Below are 12,653 nucleotides of genomic sequence, written 5' to 3' on the forward strand. Positions count from 1 at the left end.
CCTGGGTGGCTCAGTTGGTTAAGCGACTGCCTTCGGCTCAGGTCATGATCCTGGAGTCCCGGGATCGAGTCCCGCATCGGGCTCCCTGCTCGGCAGGGAGTCTGCTTCTCCCTCTGACCCTCCTCCCTCTCATGCTCTCTGTATCTCATTCTCTCTGTCTCAAATAAATAAATAAAATCTTTAAAAAAAAAAAAAAAGAGAAAAACAACACCCAGCTATGAAAGAGTAGAATGTGTATTTGCAGTGTACTGTTCCTTATTAAATCAGTGAGCAAAATGACCGTAAAGGGACATTCAGTTGAATCCAAGAAAACATTATTTGATGACCTATTATATGTTGAACTCTGTGAAGGGCATTGGGGAGAAAAAGGTAAACATTATACCATCTACAAATTAAATGAAGATATTAAGCCACTCTAACACAATGTGATAAGTGCTATGATAGGGAATTTGGTTGTGTGCCTTAAGTGTCAATGGATTTCTGATTCAGTTAATCTCATCTGCCCAAGAAAATATTTTTGTAGTGAGTAGTTCACCACTGGGAACTACTATTTATTAAGTTGTCATTTACTTGGATAATTTTACCAGGTACTGCTTTAAAGATGATATTGAGGGAAAATAAAACTATTCTTAGTAGAACCATCTTCGGCTTTTTAACTGTGATACTCATAATGTTTAGTGAGTACATGGTGCATATGTAGCCTCCTGCCCATCTGGTCTTTTGTTTTCTGTAGGATCTAGTATAGTACTAAAGCCAAGTCCTCACTGGATTAATTTTATCACTCTTCCTTGGGCCATTTTTTTTTTTTTCCCCAAATGAGAATGTTTACTGAGTATAAACTTAATTGCATTATAGGTTTCAGAAAAAGTACTGTGGCTGTGCCCATGGTTTGCTCCTTATCCTAATACTAAAATTTAATTGATTTTTTTTTCCTCAGAGACTTTTTCAGTTTTATTTTTTACCACTTAGAAGAAAGAAACAGTTGCATGTTCCAATCCAGGAAGTCCCTGAATTTCAGAACTCTGAATGAAGGGCAAGAAAAGAAGAATTAGAAAATGGGTTTAGTGGGAACATACCTTAACATAATAAAGGCCATGTATGAAAAGCTTATAGCTAACATCATACTTAATGCTAAAAAACTGAGCTTTTCCTCCAAGATTAGGAATTAGGAATAAGACAAAGATGTTGACTTTTTTTTTTTAAGATTTTATTTATTTATTTATTTATTTATTTATTTATTTATATCTATTTGAGAAAGAGAGGGAGAGAACATGAGCAGGGAGAGGGGCAGAGAGAGGGGGAAAGACGGAGAATTTAAAGCAGACTCCATGCTGAGTGTGGAGCCCAAGGTGGGGCTCCATCCCACAACCCTGAGATCATGACCTAAGCCAAAACCAAGAGTTGGATGCTCAACCAATGGAGCCACCCAGGCACCCCAGGGATGTCCACTCTCATCACTTTTATTCAACATAGTACTAGAGTTCCTTGTCACAGCAATCAGATAGGAAAAAGAAATAAAAGGCACCCAGATTGGTAAGGAAGAAGTTAAACTGTCAGTCTTTGCAGATGACATATAGAGAAAACTTTAAAGATTCCACCAAAAAAACTATTGGAAGTAATAAATGAAATCAGGAAAGTTGCAGGACACAAAATTAATACATAGAAGTCAGTTGTGTTTCTGTGCACTAGTAATGAAGTAACAGAAATAGAAATTAAGAAAACAGTTTCACTTACAGTTGCACTAAAAAGAATACCTAGGAGTTAACTAAAGAGGTGAAAGACCTGTACTCTGAAAACTATACAATATTTATGAAAGAAATTGAAGATGACACAAACAAATGGGTAGATATTCCCTGCTCATGGATTGGAAGAATTAATATTGTTAACATGTCCACACTACCCAAAGCAATCTATAGATTCAGTGCAATCCCAATCAAAATACCAACAGCATTTTTCACATAACTGGAACAAATAATACTAAATTTGTATAGAACCACAAAAGACCCCAATAGCCAAAGTAATCTTGAGAAAGAACAATGCTCAAGGTATTACAATCCTAGATTTCAAGATATACTACAAAGCTGTAGTAGTCAAAACAGTGTGATATTGGCACAAAATAGACACATAGATCAATGGAACAGAATAGAAAGCCCAGAAATAAATTGATGCTTACATGGTCAATTAATTCATGACAAAGGAGGCAAGCGTATATAGTGGGGAAAAGACAGTCTTCCCCAAAAATGGTGCTGGGAAAACTGGCAGCTATATGTAAAAGAAAGAAACTAGACCACTTTCTTACACCACACACAAAAATAAACTCAAAATGGTTTAAAGACCTGAGTATGAGACTTGAAACCATAAAATTCCTAGAAAAAAACATAGGCAATAATTTCTTTTTCTTTTTTTAAAGTAGGCTCCACACCCAGCATGGAGCCCAATGCGGGGCTTGAACTCACAACCCTGAAATCAAGACCTGAGCTGAAATCAAGAGTCAGACACTTAACTGACCAAGCCACCCAGAGACCTCTTAGACAGTAATTTCTTTGACATCAGCTTTAGCAACATTTTTCTATATGTCTCAGTCAAGGGAAACAAAAGCAAAAGCCAACAATTGGGACTACACCAAAATAAAAAGCTTTTGCACAGCAAAGGAAACTATTAAGAAAATGAAAAGGCAACCTACTGAATGGGAGAAGATACCCACAAATGATGTATCTGATAAGGGGCTAATATCTAAAACATACAGAACTTATACAACTCAACACCAAAAAAGCAAATAATCTGAATAACAACAAAGGACCTGAATTGACATTTTTCCAGGGAGACATACAGATGGCCAACAGACCCATGGAAAAATGTTCAACATAACTAATCATCAAGGAAATGTGAATCAAAACCACGAGATATCACCTTATACCTATCAAGAATGGCTAGAATAAAAGAGACAATTTAAGTGTTGGTGAGGATGTGGAGACAAAGGAGTCCTCATGCACTGTTGGTAGGAATGTAAATTGATACAGCCACTGTGGAAAACAGTATGGAGGTTCCTCAAAAAATTAAAAATAGAAATACCATATGATTCAGTAATTCCACTACTATTTACAGAAACTCTAATTTGAAAAAAATACATGCACCCCTATGCTTATTCCAGCATTATTCACAACAGTCAGGACATGGAAGCAACCCAAGTGTTTATCAACAGATGGATGGATAAAAATGATGTGATAAATAAACACAATGGAATATTACTCAGTCATAAAAAAAGAATGAGATCTTGCTATTTGTGGCAACATGGGCAGACCTAGAGGGCATTATGTTAAGTGAAGTAAGTCAGACAGGGACAAACACCATTTGATTTCACTTACATGTGGAATCTGAGAAAAACAAATGAATAAGTAAACAAAAAGCAGAAACAGATCCATAAATACAGAGAACAAACTGATGGTTGCCAGAGGAAGGGGGTGAGGGGATGGGCAAAATGGGTGAAGGGAAGTGGGAGGTACCGGCCTCCAGTAATGGAATGAATAAGTCAAGGGAATGAAAGGGACAGCACAGGGAATAGAGTCACTGGTCATGCAGTGGCGTTGTACGTGACAGATGGGAGCTACATTTATGGTGGGCATAGCATCACATATGCTGAATCACTGTGGTGTTCACCTGAAACTCATGTAACTTTGTGTGTCAGCTATTCTTCAATTAAAAAGTAAATAAATAAATAAAAAGAGAAGAATTAGGGCTTCCTGGTAATCTTCTGTTTGTGTCTTAGGTCTATCTTCTTCATGCCTGCTACGTCAGGGACTGCCGCTAACACCTAAAACCAACCATGTACCTAGCCTTCCTCCATGATAACCTTCTTGTCACCCACAAGGAGCCTCCTTGGCTCCTTTATAGCTTTACTTCCCCTTGTCATCCTGCCTGTCAGGATCTGACACTCTTAGCACTGTTCTGGAAACCCCATGGGGCGTGATCTCTTCCCCTTATCTCCAGCCCGTGCACTGGCTCAGCTCTAACTATGAGCATGAATGGCCCTGTCCCCTTGCCCAGCTCCTCAGTGGCATAAACTGGAAACCAATGTGTGTGCTGTCCCCAAAAGAAGTCAGACCACGTTAACCTAGCAGAAGGAGCGTGGTCTTCCCACGAGTGGCCACAGCAAAGGAGTCCTTGGATACAGAGAAGAGACTCACTAGAAGCTTTCTGTGACTAGACACAACTCGTGTCTCTTTAGTTAAGAACCCCAGAGGACTTGGGGAAAGACTAGTGAATAGCTTGAAATGATGGGAATTATATTGTATGAGTATTAATTAATAATATTATTTAACCTGATATTTGATACAGGTTTCTACTGCCCAGTGTTTTTTTTTTTTTTTTTTTAACTGCCCAGTGTTCTAAGGCTGTCTGTTTTACAGAATGGTTTCTCCTAAGTAAATTGTCTTACTCTTCTGAAGGGAGCCTAGGTAGCCTAATCTTAACTGTGAGGAACTGATAGAGTTCTCTAGCTCCTTGAGGGATGTTTAAAAATACATAAAGCAAAATTATATCACCTTAAGTACATTGTGAATTTAAAAGCACACAGTTAGCCCTGACAGATTTTCCTTTGCCTTGGAGAATGGGAATAATTATATTGTAAGTGCAGACAAAATGAGGTTTCTCTCACAGGCAGATTTTTGTGATTCCACTCTGGACTTTTGTTTAGAAATTTTGTTCAGTTTCTTAGAGGAGCTAAATAAAATTGCTGCAGAGAGGCCAGAGGGGGGCACCAAATAATCATGATTGATAGAGTGGTTTGTCTGAGCAGTTGTGGGAGGCTCAGGCATCAGGCTCCTGAAACCTCTGTGTCTGTTTTGACCATTTTGGGCAGAAAGCATATTGAAGTTTTTCTGTTCACTGAATTATTGTCAAACCAGGAGCTAACATCCCCGCTTTAGAAGCTTGCAAAAGTACTCAACTAATGGGGTAGCAGCCGTTGGCAGGATCTGTGGTTGCAAACATTTTAGAAAGCCTCTGCGCTCTTAAATTCTTATTTCACTAATCAGAGCTGAACCGTAGGAAGAATTGAGAAATTGCACCATGTCCTTGGGAGGTACTGGGTTGGGTCTTTCTTGATCTTTCTCTCTGAGGCAGAGAAATTATTGGCAGTGTTCTAGCTTTAATTGTTCTTGGTAAGTTGCCGAAGTGTCTCTTTGGTCTTCAGGATGGGGGATAAATTTATCATATTTAAAAATTCATTTTTATCTTGGGCTATTTGAAAAAAGTCTGCATCCTTTGCCTTAGGCAGGATTTCTAAGTTGCAGATAACTTTCAAAAGTGTTCCACCACAATTGTTGCAATTTCTCTTGTGTGGAAAAGTTGTGTTTTGTGTAGTTGGTACTTACTACCCCTGTGGTCTGTAGTTTGCTTATATGTCCTTATTTGTGGTGGACCAATTTGAGGTAGGGTGGGGGTGCTGGGATGAGGGCAAAGAGATTGGAATAATCCTCTGTTCAATTGAGGAGGATATAGGTATGCTTACTGTGTTCTTCACCAACACTCAAAGGGTTCTAAGTCTTCTTGCAAAATATATGTGAATACCAAAAGTGATTAGTTATGATCCTGTGAAATTTAAGACTCATTTAACTTCAGACTCCCATTTATCCCCAGTTCTCCTTTTTAACTTTCTGTATGTTCAAGGGGTATTTTTTTTTTTTAAAGATTTTATTTTATTTATTTGATACGGAGCAAGAGAGAGAGCACAAGCAGGAGGGAGGGGCAGAGGGAGAGCGAGAAGCAGGCTCCCTGGGGAGCAGGGAGCCCAATGCTGGACTCGACTCTGGGACTCCAGGACCATGACCTGAGCTGAAGGCAGATGCTTAATGACTGAGGCACCCAGGCACCCCTCAAGGGGTATTTCAAAATCTTTTCCGTCTTGTAGGGTAGCATCTGTGCTTATTGTTTTTTCCATTATGGTAGTGCATGACAAGTGAGCCAGTGCACACAGAACAGTTCTGACTCAGGGAGACAGAGCCTGTGAGGATCCCAATAAATGCCAGCCCCTTCATATGTCACATTTTGTTATTTATTTTTTTTTTTAAAAAGATTTCATTTATTCATTTGAGAGAGAGAGAGAGAGAAAAAGCATGAGCGGAGGAGGAGGGAAGGGCAGAGGGAATGGGAGGAGCAGGTTCTCCACTGAGCAGGGAGCTGGGCACGGGGCTCGATCCCAGGACCCAGGGATCATGACCTCGGCTGAAGGCAGACACTTAACCAACTGAGCCACCCAGGTGCCCATATATGTCACATTTTAACTTGAGGTTTAAGAACCTGGTCTCTGGAGCCAGACTACCTGCGTATGAGTCTAGGCTCTGCCTCTTATTAGCTGTATGACTTTGGCAAGGTGCTCAGCCTCTTTGTGCCTCAGTTTCCACATCTGTAAAGTGGAGTAATATCATAGGGTTACTGTGAGAATTAAATGAGTTATTATATGTAAAGCAGTTAGACAGGACTCTTGGTATGTAGTGTTTCAGAAGTACATGCTAAATAAATATTTATAGGCAATGTAAAATCTGTTATACCAGTCTCATAAAATATTTATTTCTCCACAGAAATTCGCCATCAGGTGAGTTTTTTATGGGCACATACTGACTTTGGTGTTTCCTGCACTCAGCTCCCTGGCTGGTATTTTAGGCCCCTACCACTATCTCTTATGCCAAAATCTTGTACAAAGATCATATTACAACTGACTCCTCAACATAATTTATTTAACAAACATTGATATAGCACTTTCTGTGTGCTCCACACTGTTTTAAACACTATACAAATATTAACTCATTTAATCCTCATTATAACATGAGAATACTTGTTGAATTTCAGTTAAGTGATGTGAGAGAATCCTTTATCCCAGTGTCTGACATGATGATCCTTCAATAAATATTTGTTGAAGGAATGAATACCTGTGAGTGACTCAATCAATCAGTCTATCTTGTTTGCTATCAAAAAGCAAACAATACACCAGAATGTTATATTAAGTGGCCTGGAAACTGGAAACATTTGAGACACTTTTTGCACAGCTGTATTCAGTTTGTCCTGAGGGGTTCAAGCAGCCTAACCGTTCCTGTCCCTTTCTCAGTATTAAATCACTTCCTACTTTAATATTAAGTTTAGATGTTTAGATATCATAGAATAGGTAAAATCTTTGGTGATTTGTAGACTTTTATACTCACCTATATTGATAGTTGAATACTCCATTCTAAATTTCTGTTTTTATCATAATTTTGGATTTTGAGCAGAAAGTATTAGGATTCTGTTTAAAATATTAAGATATGCCAATTTTCCCTCACTCTTTGAATTGCATCCTTTATTTTTGTTCTAATTTGGGAAGACATATTTGCATCATATTTCATTTGTCACTGTCCTGAAAAGATTAGCCAACAAGCACTTAATATTTTGTAATGCTTTATCATAATTGAAAACATCTACATATTAAGCTTGAGGAGTAAATTACCTTAAAAATATGTCAGATCTATTCAGCATCCATTTGGGAACACTTGAGTGGTAAATGCCAGTTTTTATGAAATGACAATAAATGTTTTTATTCAACATGCTATTGCCCCAATCAATTGTAGACTCTTTTTATAGTCACCAAGTTAGTTGCATTTAACTTTAAATTGTATTTGTTGAAGCACTGTTAACGTGATAGAAAAGAATCAGTGTAATAACAACCTAAGACTTCAGTAGTCTCTGTGTCTGCTCTTTCTCTCTCTTCTCTCTCTGTCTCTAGCTACCAATCAAAATATTTGTCTTTTCCTAACTATGACAAGTATCTGGTAAAGTGGGATTTACATTTTTTTTTTTAAAGATTTTATTTATTTATTTGACAGAGACAGAGATAGCGAGAGCAGGAACACAAGCAGCGGGAGTGGGAGAGGGAGAGCAGGCTTCCTGCCGAGGAGGGAACCCGATGTGGGACTCGATCCCAGGACCCTGGGATCATGACCTGAGCTGAAGGCAGACGCTTAACGACTGAGCCACCCAGGCACCCGGGATTTACATTTTTTAATGGAGCTATTGAAATGTGGCAACTGAAGGGCATTTGGAAAAATGCGGGCAAATTTGCATGAGTTCAGGTCCCTTTGGTTGTTCTGAAGAGGTAGAGTTGAGAGATCAAACTCTGCAACCTCTTATCTCTGAGCTGAAATATTATTGATGCTGTTGGAATAGACAACGGTGATTGTGAACAAGTCCTGGGTTCAAGGAAGTCAACAAGTCTTTTAATAGAAGTCACAAGATTGGTACAGATAACAGTTGGGGAGGGGACTGCCCCGTGCCTCATCCAGAGTTCCGAGGCAGAAGGTGAGTTGGAGTTTATGAATTGACAGTCCATAAAATCTGTCCCAATCCCACCATGTAGCTGTCAGGCTTGTTCCCGTGACCCTAAAAACTCTAGTCCAGTTTGGACACCCTTTTCTGTGTGCAGCCCTGGGTGGGGAGGGCCAATCTTCTCCCTGCATCAGTTTTATTCATGCAGTTAAGGCCAGAGTCATGAAATGGGGATATCACAGGAAAGTCTAGATTTCAGCTGTGTGCTGAAGCCTGACATTTTGACAATATGGACAGTGTGCAGGCCCTGAGACAGGAGCAACAGGTTTCCCCTAGGGGTTGGGACGTCGGCCAGCTTCAAGGGAAACATCTGAACTCTGTCCACTGAGATAAGAGGTACAAACTGTTGGTCTTAAATCCCTGTAAATGTTTTAGAGGATTCCTGGACATTTCAGGATGATGGTGTGGGGCTAGCCGCCTGGAAGAAAAATATTGGACTTGTTTATTTGGTTATAAACTCTATCCCTATAAGTATTTGCAGTGTTGTGATTTATAAGGACAATGTGTATGTGACCATCCAGATGACCAAAACATATTTCTCATATATATTTGGTCTTCATCCACAGTTCCTGACTCACAGCTCCCAAAACCCTTGGCATTTCCTCAGTGTTGAGAGTGACAGAGGTGTTTCTTTAATGTTAATGAGGTGACTTTTGGATCCCAGGACAATGAACAATGTGATTAGAGGATTGGAACTTTTGGTTCTAGCCCCAGACCTCTGGGAAAGGGAGAGGGCCTGGAAGTTGAGCCAATTGCCAGTGGCCAGTGATTTAATCACTGTAATGAAGCATCCACGAAAATCCAAAAGGATAGGGTTTGGAGAGCTTCCAGGTTGGTGAACATGTGGAGATTCAGGGAGAGTGGCATGTCTGGAGAAGGCTTTGCAGCTCCATGCCTTTTTCTCATATCTCCCTCTATGCATCTCTGATACCTGGCTAGTTCTTGAATTACATCCTTTTACAATAAACCAGTGATCTACTAAGTAAAATGTTTCTTTGAGTTCTATGAGCCATTCTAGCAAATTAGTTGAACCCAGGGAGGGGGTTGTGGGAACTTCTGATTTATAGTAATAAGCTTGGCTTGTGTTTGCCATCTGAAGGAGGGTCGTGGGGGCCAGTCTCATAGGACTGAGCCCTTCACCCATGAAATCTGATGCTATTTCCAGGTGACTAGCATCAGAACCGGGTTAAGTTATGGATACCTTGCTGGTATCTGAGACTGTTTGTGGGTGTGGGGAAAGCTCCCCCTGACATGTTGGAATTGGGGCCAGGAACCCCAAAGAATATTTAATAAAAAATTAGGTGGCTCAACAAATATTTGTGGAAAAACTATTAAATAGAAGTAGAAGCTTGAGTATTGTGCCTCAAAACACCACTGTGGGTCTCATTCACATGCTGATATGTGAGGGTGGGCCCTCAAGTCCCAGTTTACACATATATCCACCCTGCAACATTCTGTAAGCCCTCTACTGCTCTTTCTGCCTCCTCTCTTGATGATGTCTGCCTTTTTTTTTTTTTTTTTTTTTATGTCCGCCTTTCTAATTGTGGGATTTAGCATGCTGGCCTCAGCCCCTCACACCTCCATCACATCAGATTGCCCCCCTTACCTCCCTGCACTTGCCTTGTTCATCGTCACCTTGAAGTATCTCTCATGCCTCACCTATTCTTTTTCATCTCTTCACCTTTAAAGTTCAATGAATCTTTTTTGGCTACTTTTCCTCAACTTTTCCCCTTTTTCTAAACTTCTGAAACTTCTGTGTCTTGATAGATTGAAAGCTTTTTTAAGAGTAAGGACCACATCTTTTTTTATCTTCTGTTTACTGCCCTGTGCTCGGATGATGTACTACCACAAACCAGGTTCAGCAGTCCTCATTTGCTTAAGCTGCTTTGTATTCCCCAAACAAACTCAACCTCAGACCTTCCAAATTACAGATGACTTCAGATTTTTTTTTTTAAATGGAACAAAGAATGCCCTTTTTTTTGTGCTTTTTGTTTTATATTTGTCTTTTTCAAACTCTTCTTGACTCTAATCGTGGCAAAAACCTTGAAATAGTTGGAAGTTTTCTCTCTGGTGGACGAAGGTGCTCTGCAATTAGATCTTCCAAACATAACCAGTCAAAACCCATTATCCGAATAGGTTTTCTTAGTAAATTATTGGAGAATGTTTATTTAAAGTTTTCTGAAAAACTTTAAAATTGGTCTGATGAGACAGATCTATCTTACCAGGCTACAATGCTCGAGTTTATGATTATCATACTGGTGAAATAATTTACTTTCACAATATATATTAAGCTCCCTGGGGCCTTAATGTCAGGCATATTGTTAGGCACACATAGTAGGTTCTTAATAAATATTAAATGGAAAAATAATATATCCTAATACATAATTTTTTGAGTGTGCTATTCCATTTTGGCACATTGCCAAATGTAATTCACTAGAAAATTCTGCAAAGTGCTCATTTATGACCAAATTTAAAACCTCTTTGAGGTTACTAGAGGTGCCTTTGTCTTCACACAGCTAGGAAGAAAATAAGCTGTTTTATATAGAGATTATATCTAGTTGTTTTCTTAGATTCACAATAGTCCATTATTATAATTGTATTTTAGCACAGACTAATAAAAAGACATCAGCATTATTATCTTTTCTCTCTCCATTTTCAATTTTTCCTTCTTCTTAACAGAATTCTTTCTCAAAACTATTCATAAGCATTTAAATTAAATTAGTATTCTTTAGGTTACATGTGATATAAATTAATATTCTCTGGATAAGTGGTTGATGATTATTTTCATAGTTGTGTTATGGACTTTGGTATTAGTATTATTCTAAGAATACATAATTTAAATTCTGACAAGATTTTAAAACATTTTCTTCTAAGTAATGCCTACCAATTAGTCCTTTCCTTTTCTTGTTAGTCTAGGGCTGTGACTGAATACCAGATAGGAAGAGGATCATAAATTTCTGTTATATCTAGATCTAGATCAACAGGAGGACCTCTGGGTAAGTAGAAACATGGTTATGGATGGATTCTGGAGCCTGCTTGCTAACGTAGGCTTGTGGCTGTGGACTTTATGGGGTTAGCTTTTAATCTGCTGTCAACTAGCATGATATCACAAATGCCATAAGAAAATAAACACATAGTCTTATGAGGATGACTACATTGACCTCACCCTTTCTCTGAATGACTTGACAGAAGATCTGATTTTCTATGATGCAAGAGAAAAATAGCAGTTGCAGTGTTTTGCTGCATAAAGTATGTTCTGGTTTAAATTAGTGGCATATAAAGTTATTATCTTGTTTGAACAAAAATCTTATTAAATTGAGCATATTTTTACTCCACAAAATGAAATTAAATTTTTAGATTGTTGTTTTTCTTTTCAGTTGGAAATTTATTGAGTGAATAGAAAACAAGTCATACAACTTTCCAAAGAATATATTACATCTTTTTGCATTTTGGTTTTCTTTGGCTTTGTGTGGTTTTTAGAAAATCTTGTAAGTCGATTGTATTAAAGTAGAAATTGAAAGAAAATAACCAGACATATAGCAATAAATTTGCAGATAAAGACTTCTTTAAATGAATGTTCACTGCAGTATTACTTATATAAAAAATTGGGAACTACCAAAGTCTCCAACAATAAGTATATTGTTAGAAAAACTGTGACCCTTTCCATTGACGGACTATTAGGTAGAATTTAAAAATATTTTTGAAGAAGTTTTAAAAGCACAGGACATTTTTTCTAATGTAAGAAAACACATAACAGTTGGAGCACCTGGGTGGCTTAGTCAGTTAAGCGTCTGCCTTTGGCTCAGGTCATGATCCCAGGGTCCTGGGATCGAGCCCCGCGTCGGGCTCCCTGCTCGGCGGGAAGCCTGCTTCTCCCTCTCCCACTCCCCCTGCTTGTGTTCCCTCTCTCGCTGTGTCTCTCTCTGTCAAATAAATAAATAAAATCTTTAAAAAAAAAAAAAAGAAAACACATAACAGCAACAACAATAACAACAAACCCAGAAAACCAGCTGCATATACAATAGAATTTTAGTTTGTATAGACAAACAAATGAATGGGATAAGGCAAAGCACTGAGCACTTTGAGGGTCTTATATTTAATCTTCACAGGAGCCCAGTGAGATTATTTGGGGAAACTTAGAAAATTCCACAGTCAAGGACTGATTCCCTGGATGACTAGTTTCAGGAGATCATTTTAGAAGTTGTAAGTCATAGGTCAGCAATTTGGAGACATGTAAATTGTGTACTGGAAGAAATTAAGTATGTACATGTAGTGAATGTAACTGATTTTAAGAATTTTTT

The 12,653-nt window shown here is 38.5% G+C and overlaps 1 long non-coding RNA gene across 1 annotated transcript in view; it reads left to right on the forward strand.

Annotated features, from left to right (window-relative positions):
* Positions 1 to 12,015, forward strand: part of LOC115940049 (uncharacterized) — an 80,989-nt gene extending 68,974 nt beyond the window's left edge. Inside the window, exon 4 of the long non-coding RNA XR_014138412.1 lies at positions 11,264 to 12,015. This is a non-coding gene — a long non-coding RNA (uncharacterized LOC115940049). The remainder of the gene's footprint in view (positions 1 to 11,263) is intronic.
* The last annotated feature ends 638 nt before the right edge of the window (positions 12,016 to 12,653 follow it).

Source organism: Leptonychotes weddellii, chromosome 1, assembly GCF_054177405.1.
Source record: "Leptonychotes weddellii isolate Sample4059 chromosome 1, ASM5417740v2, whole genome shotgun sequence".
Classification (NCBI taxonomy): domain Eukaryota; kingdom Metazoa; phylum Chordata; class Mammalia; order Carnivora; family Phocidae; genus Leptonychotes; species Leptonychotes weddellii.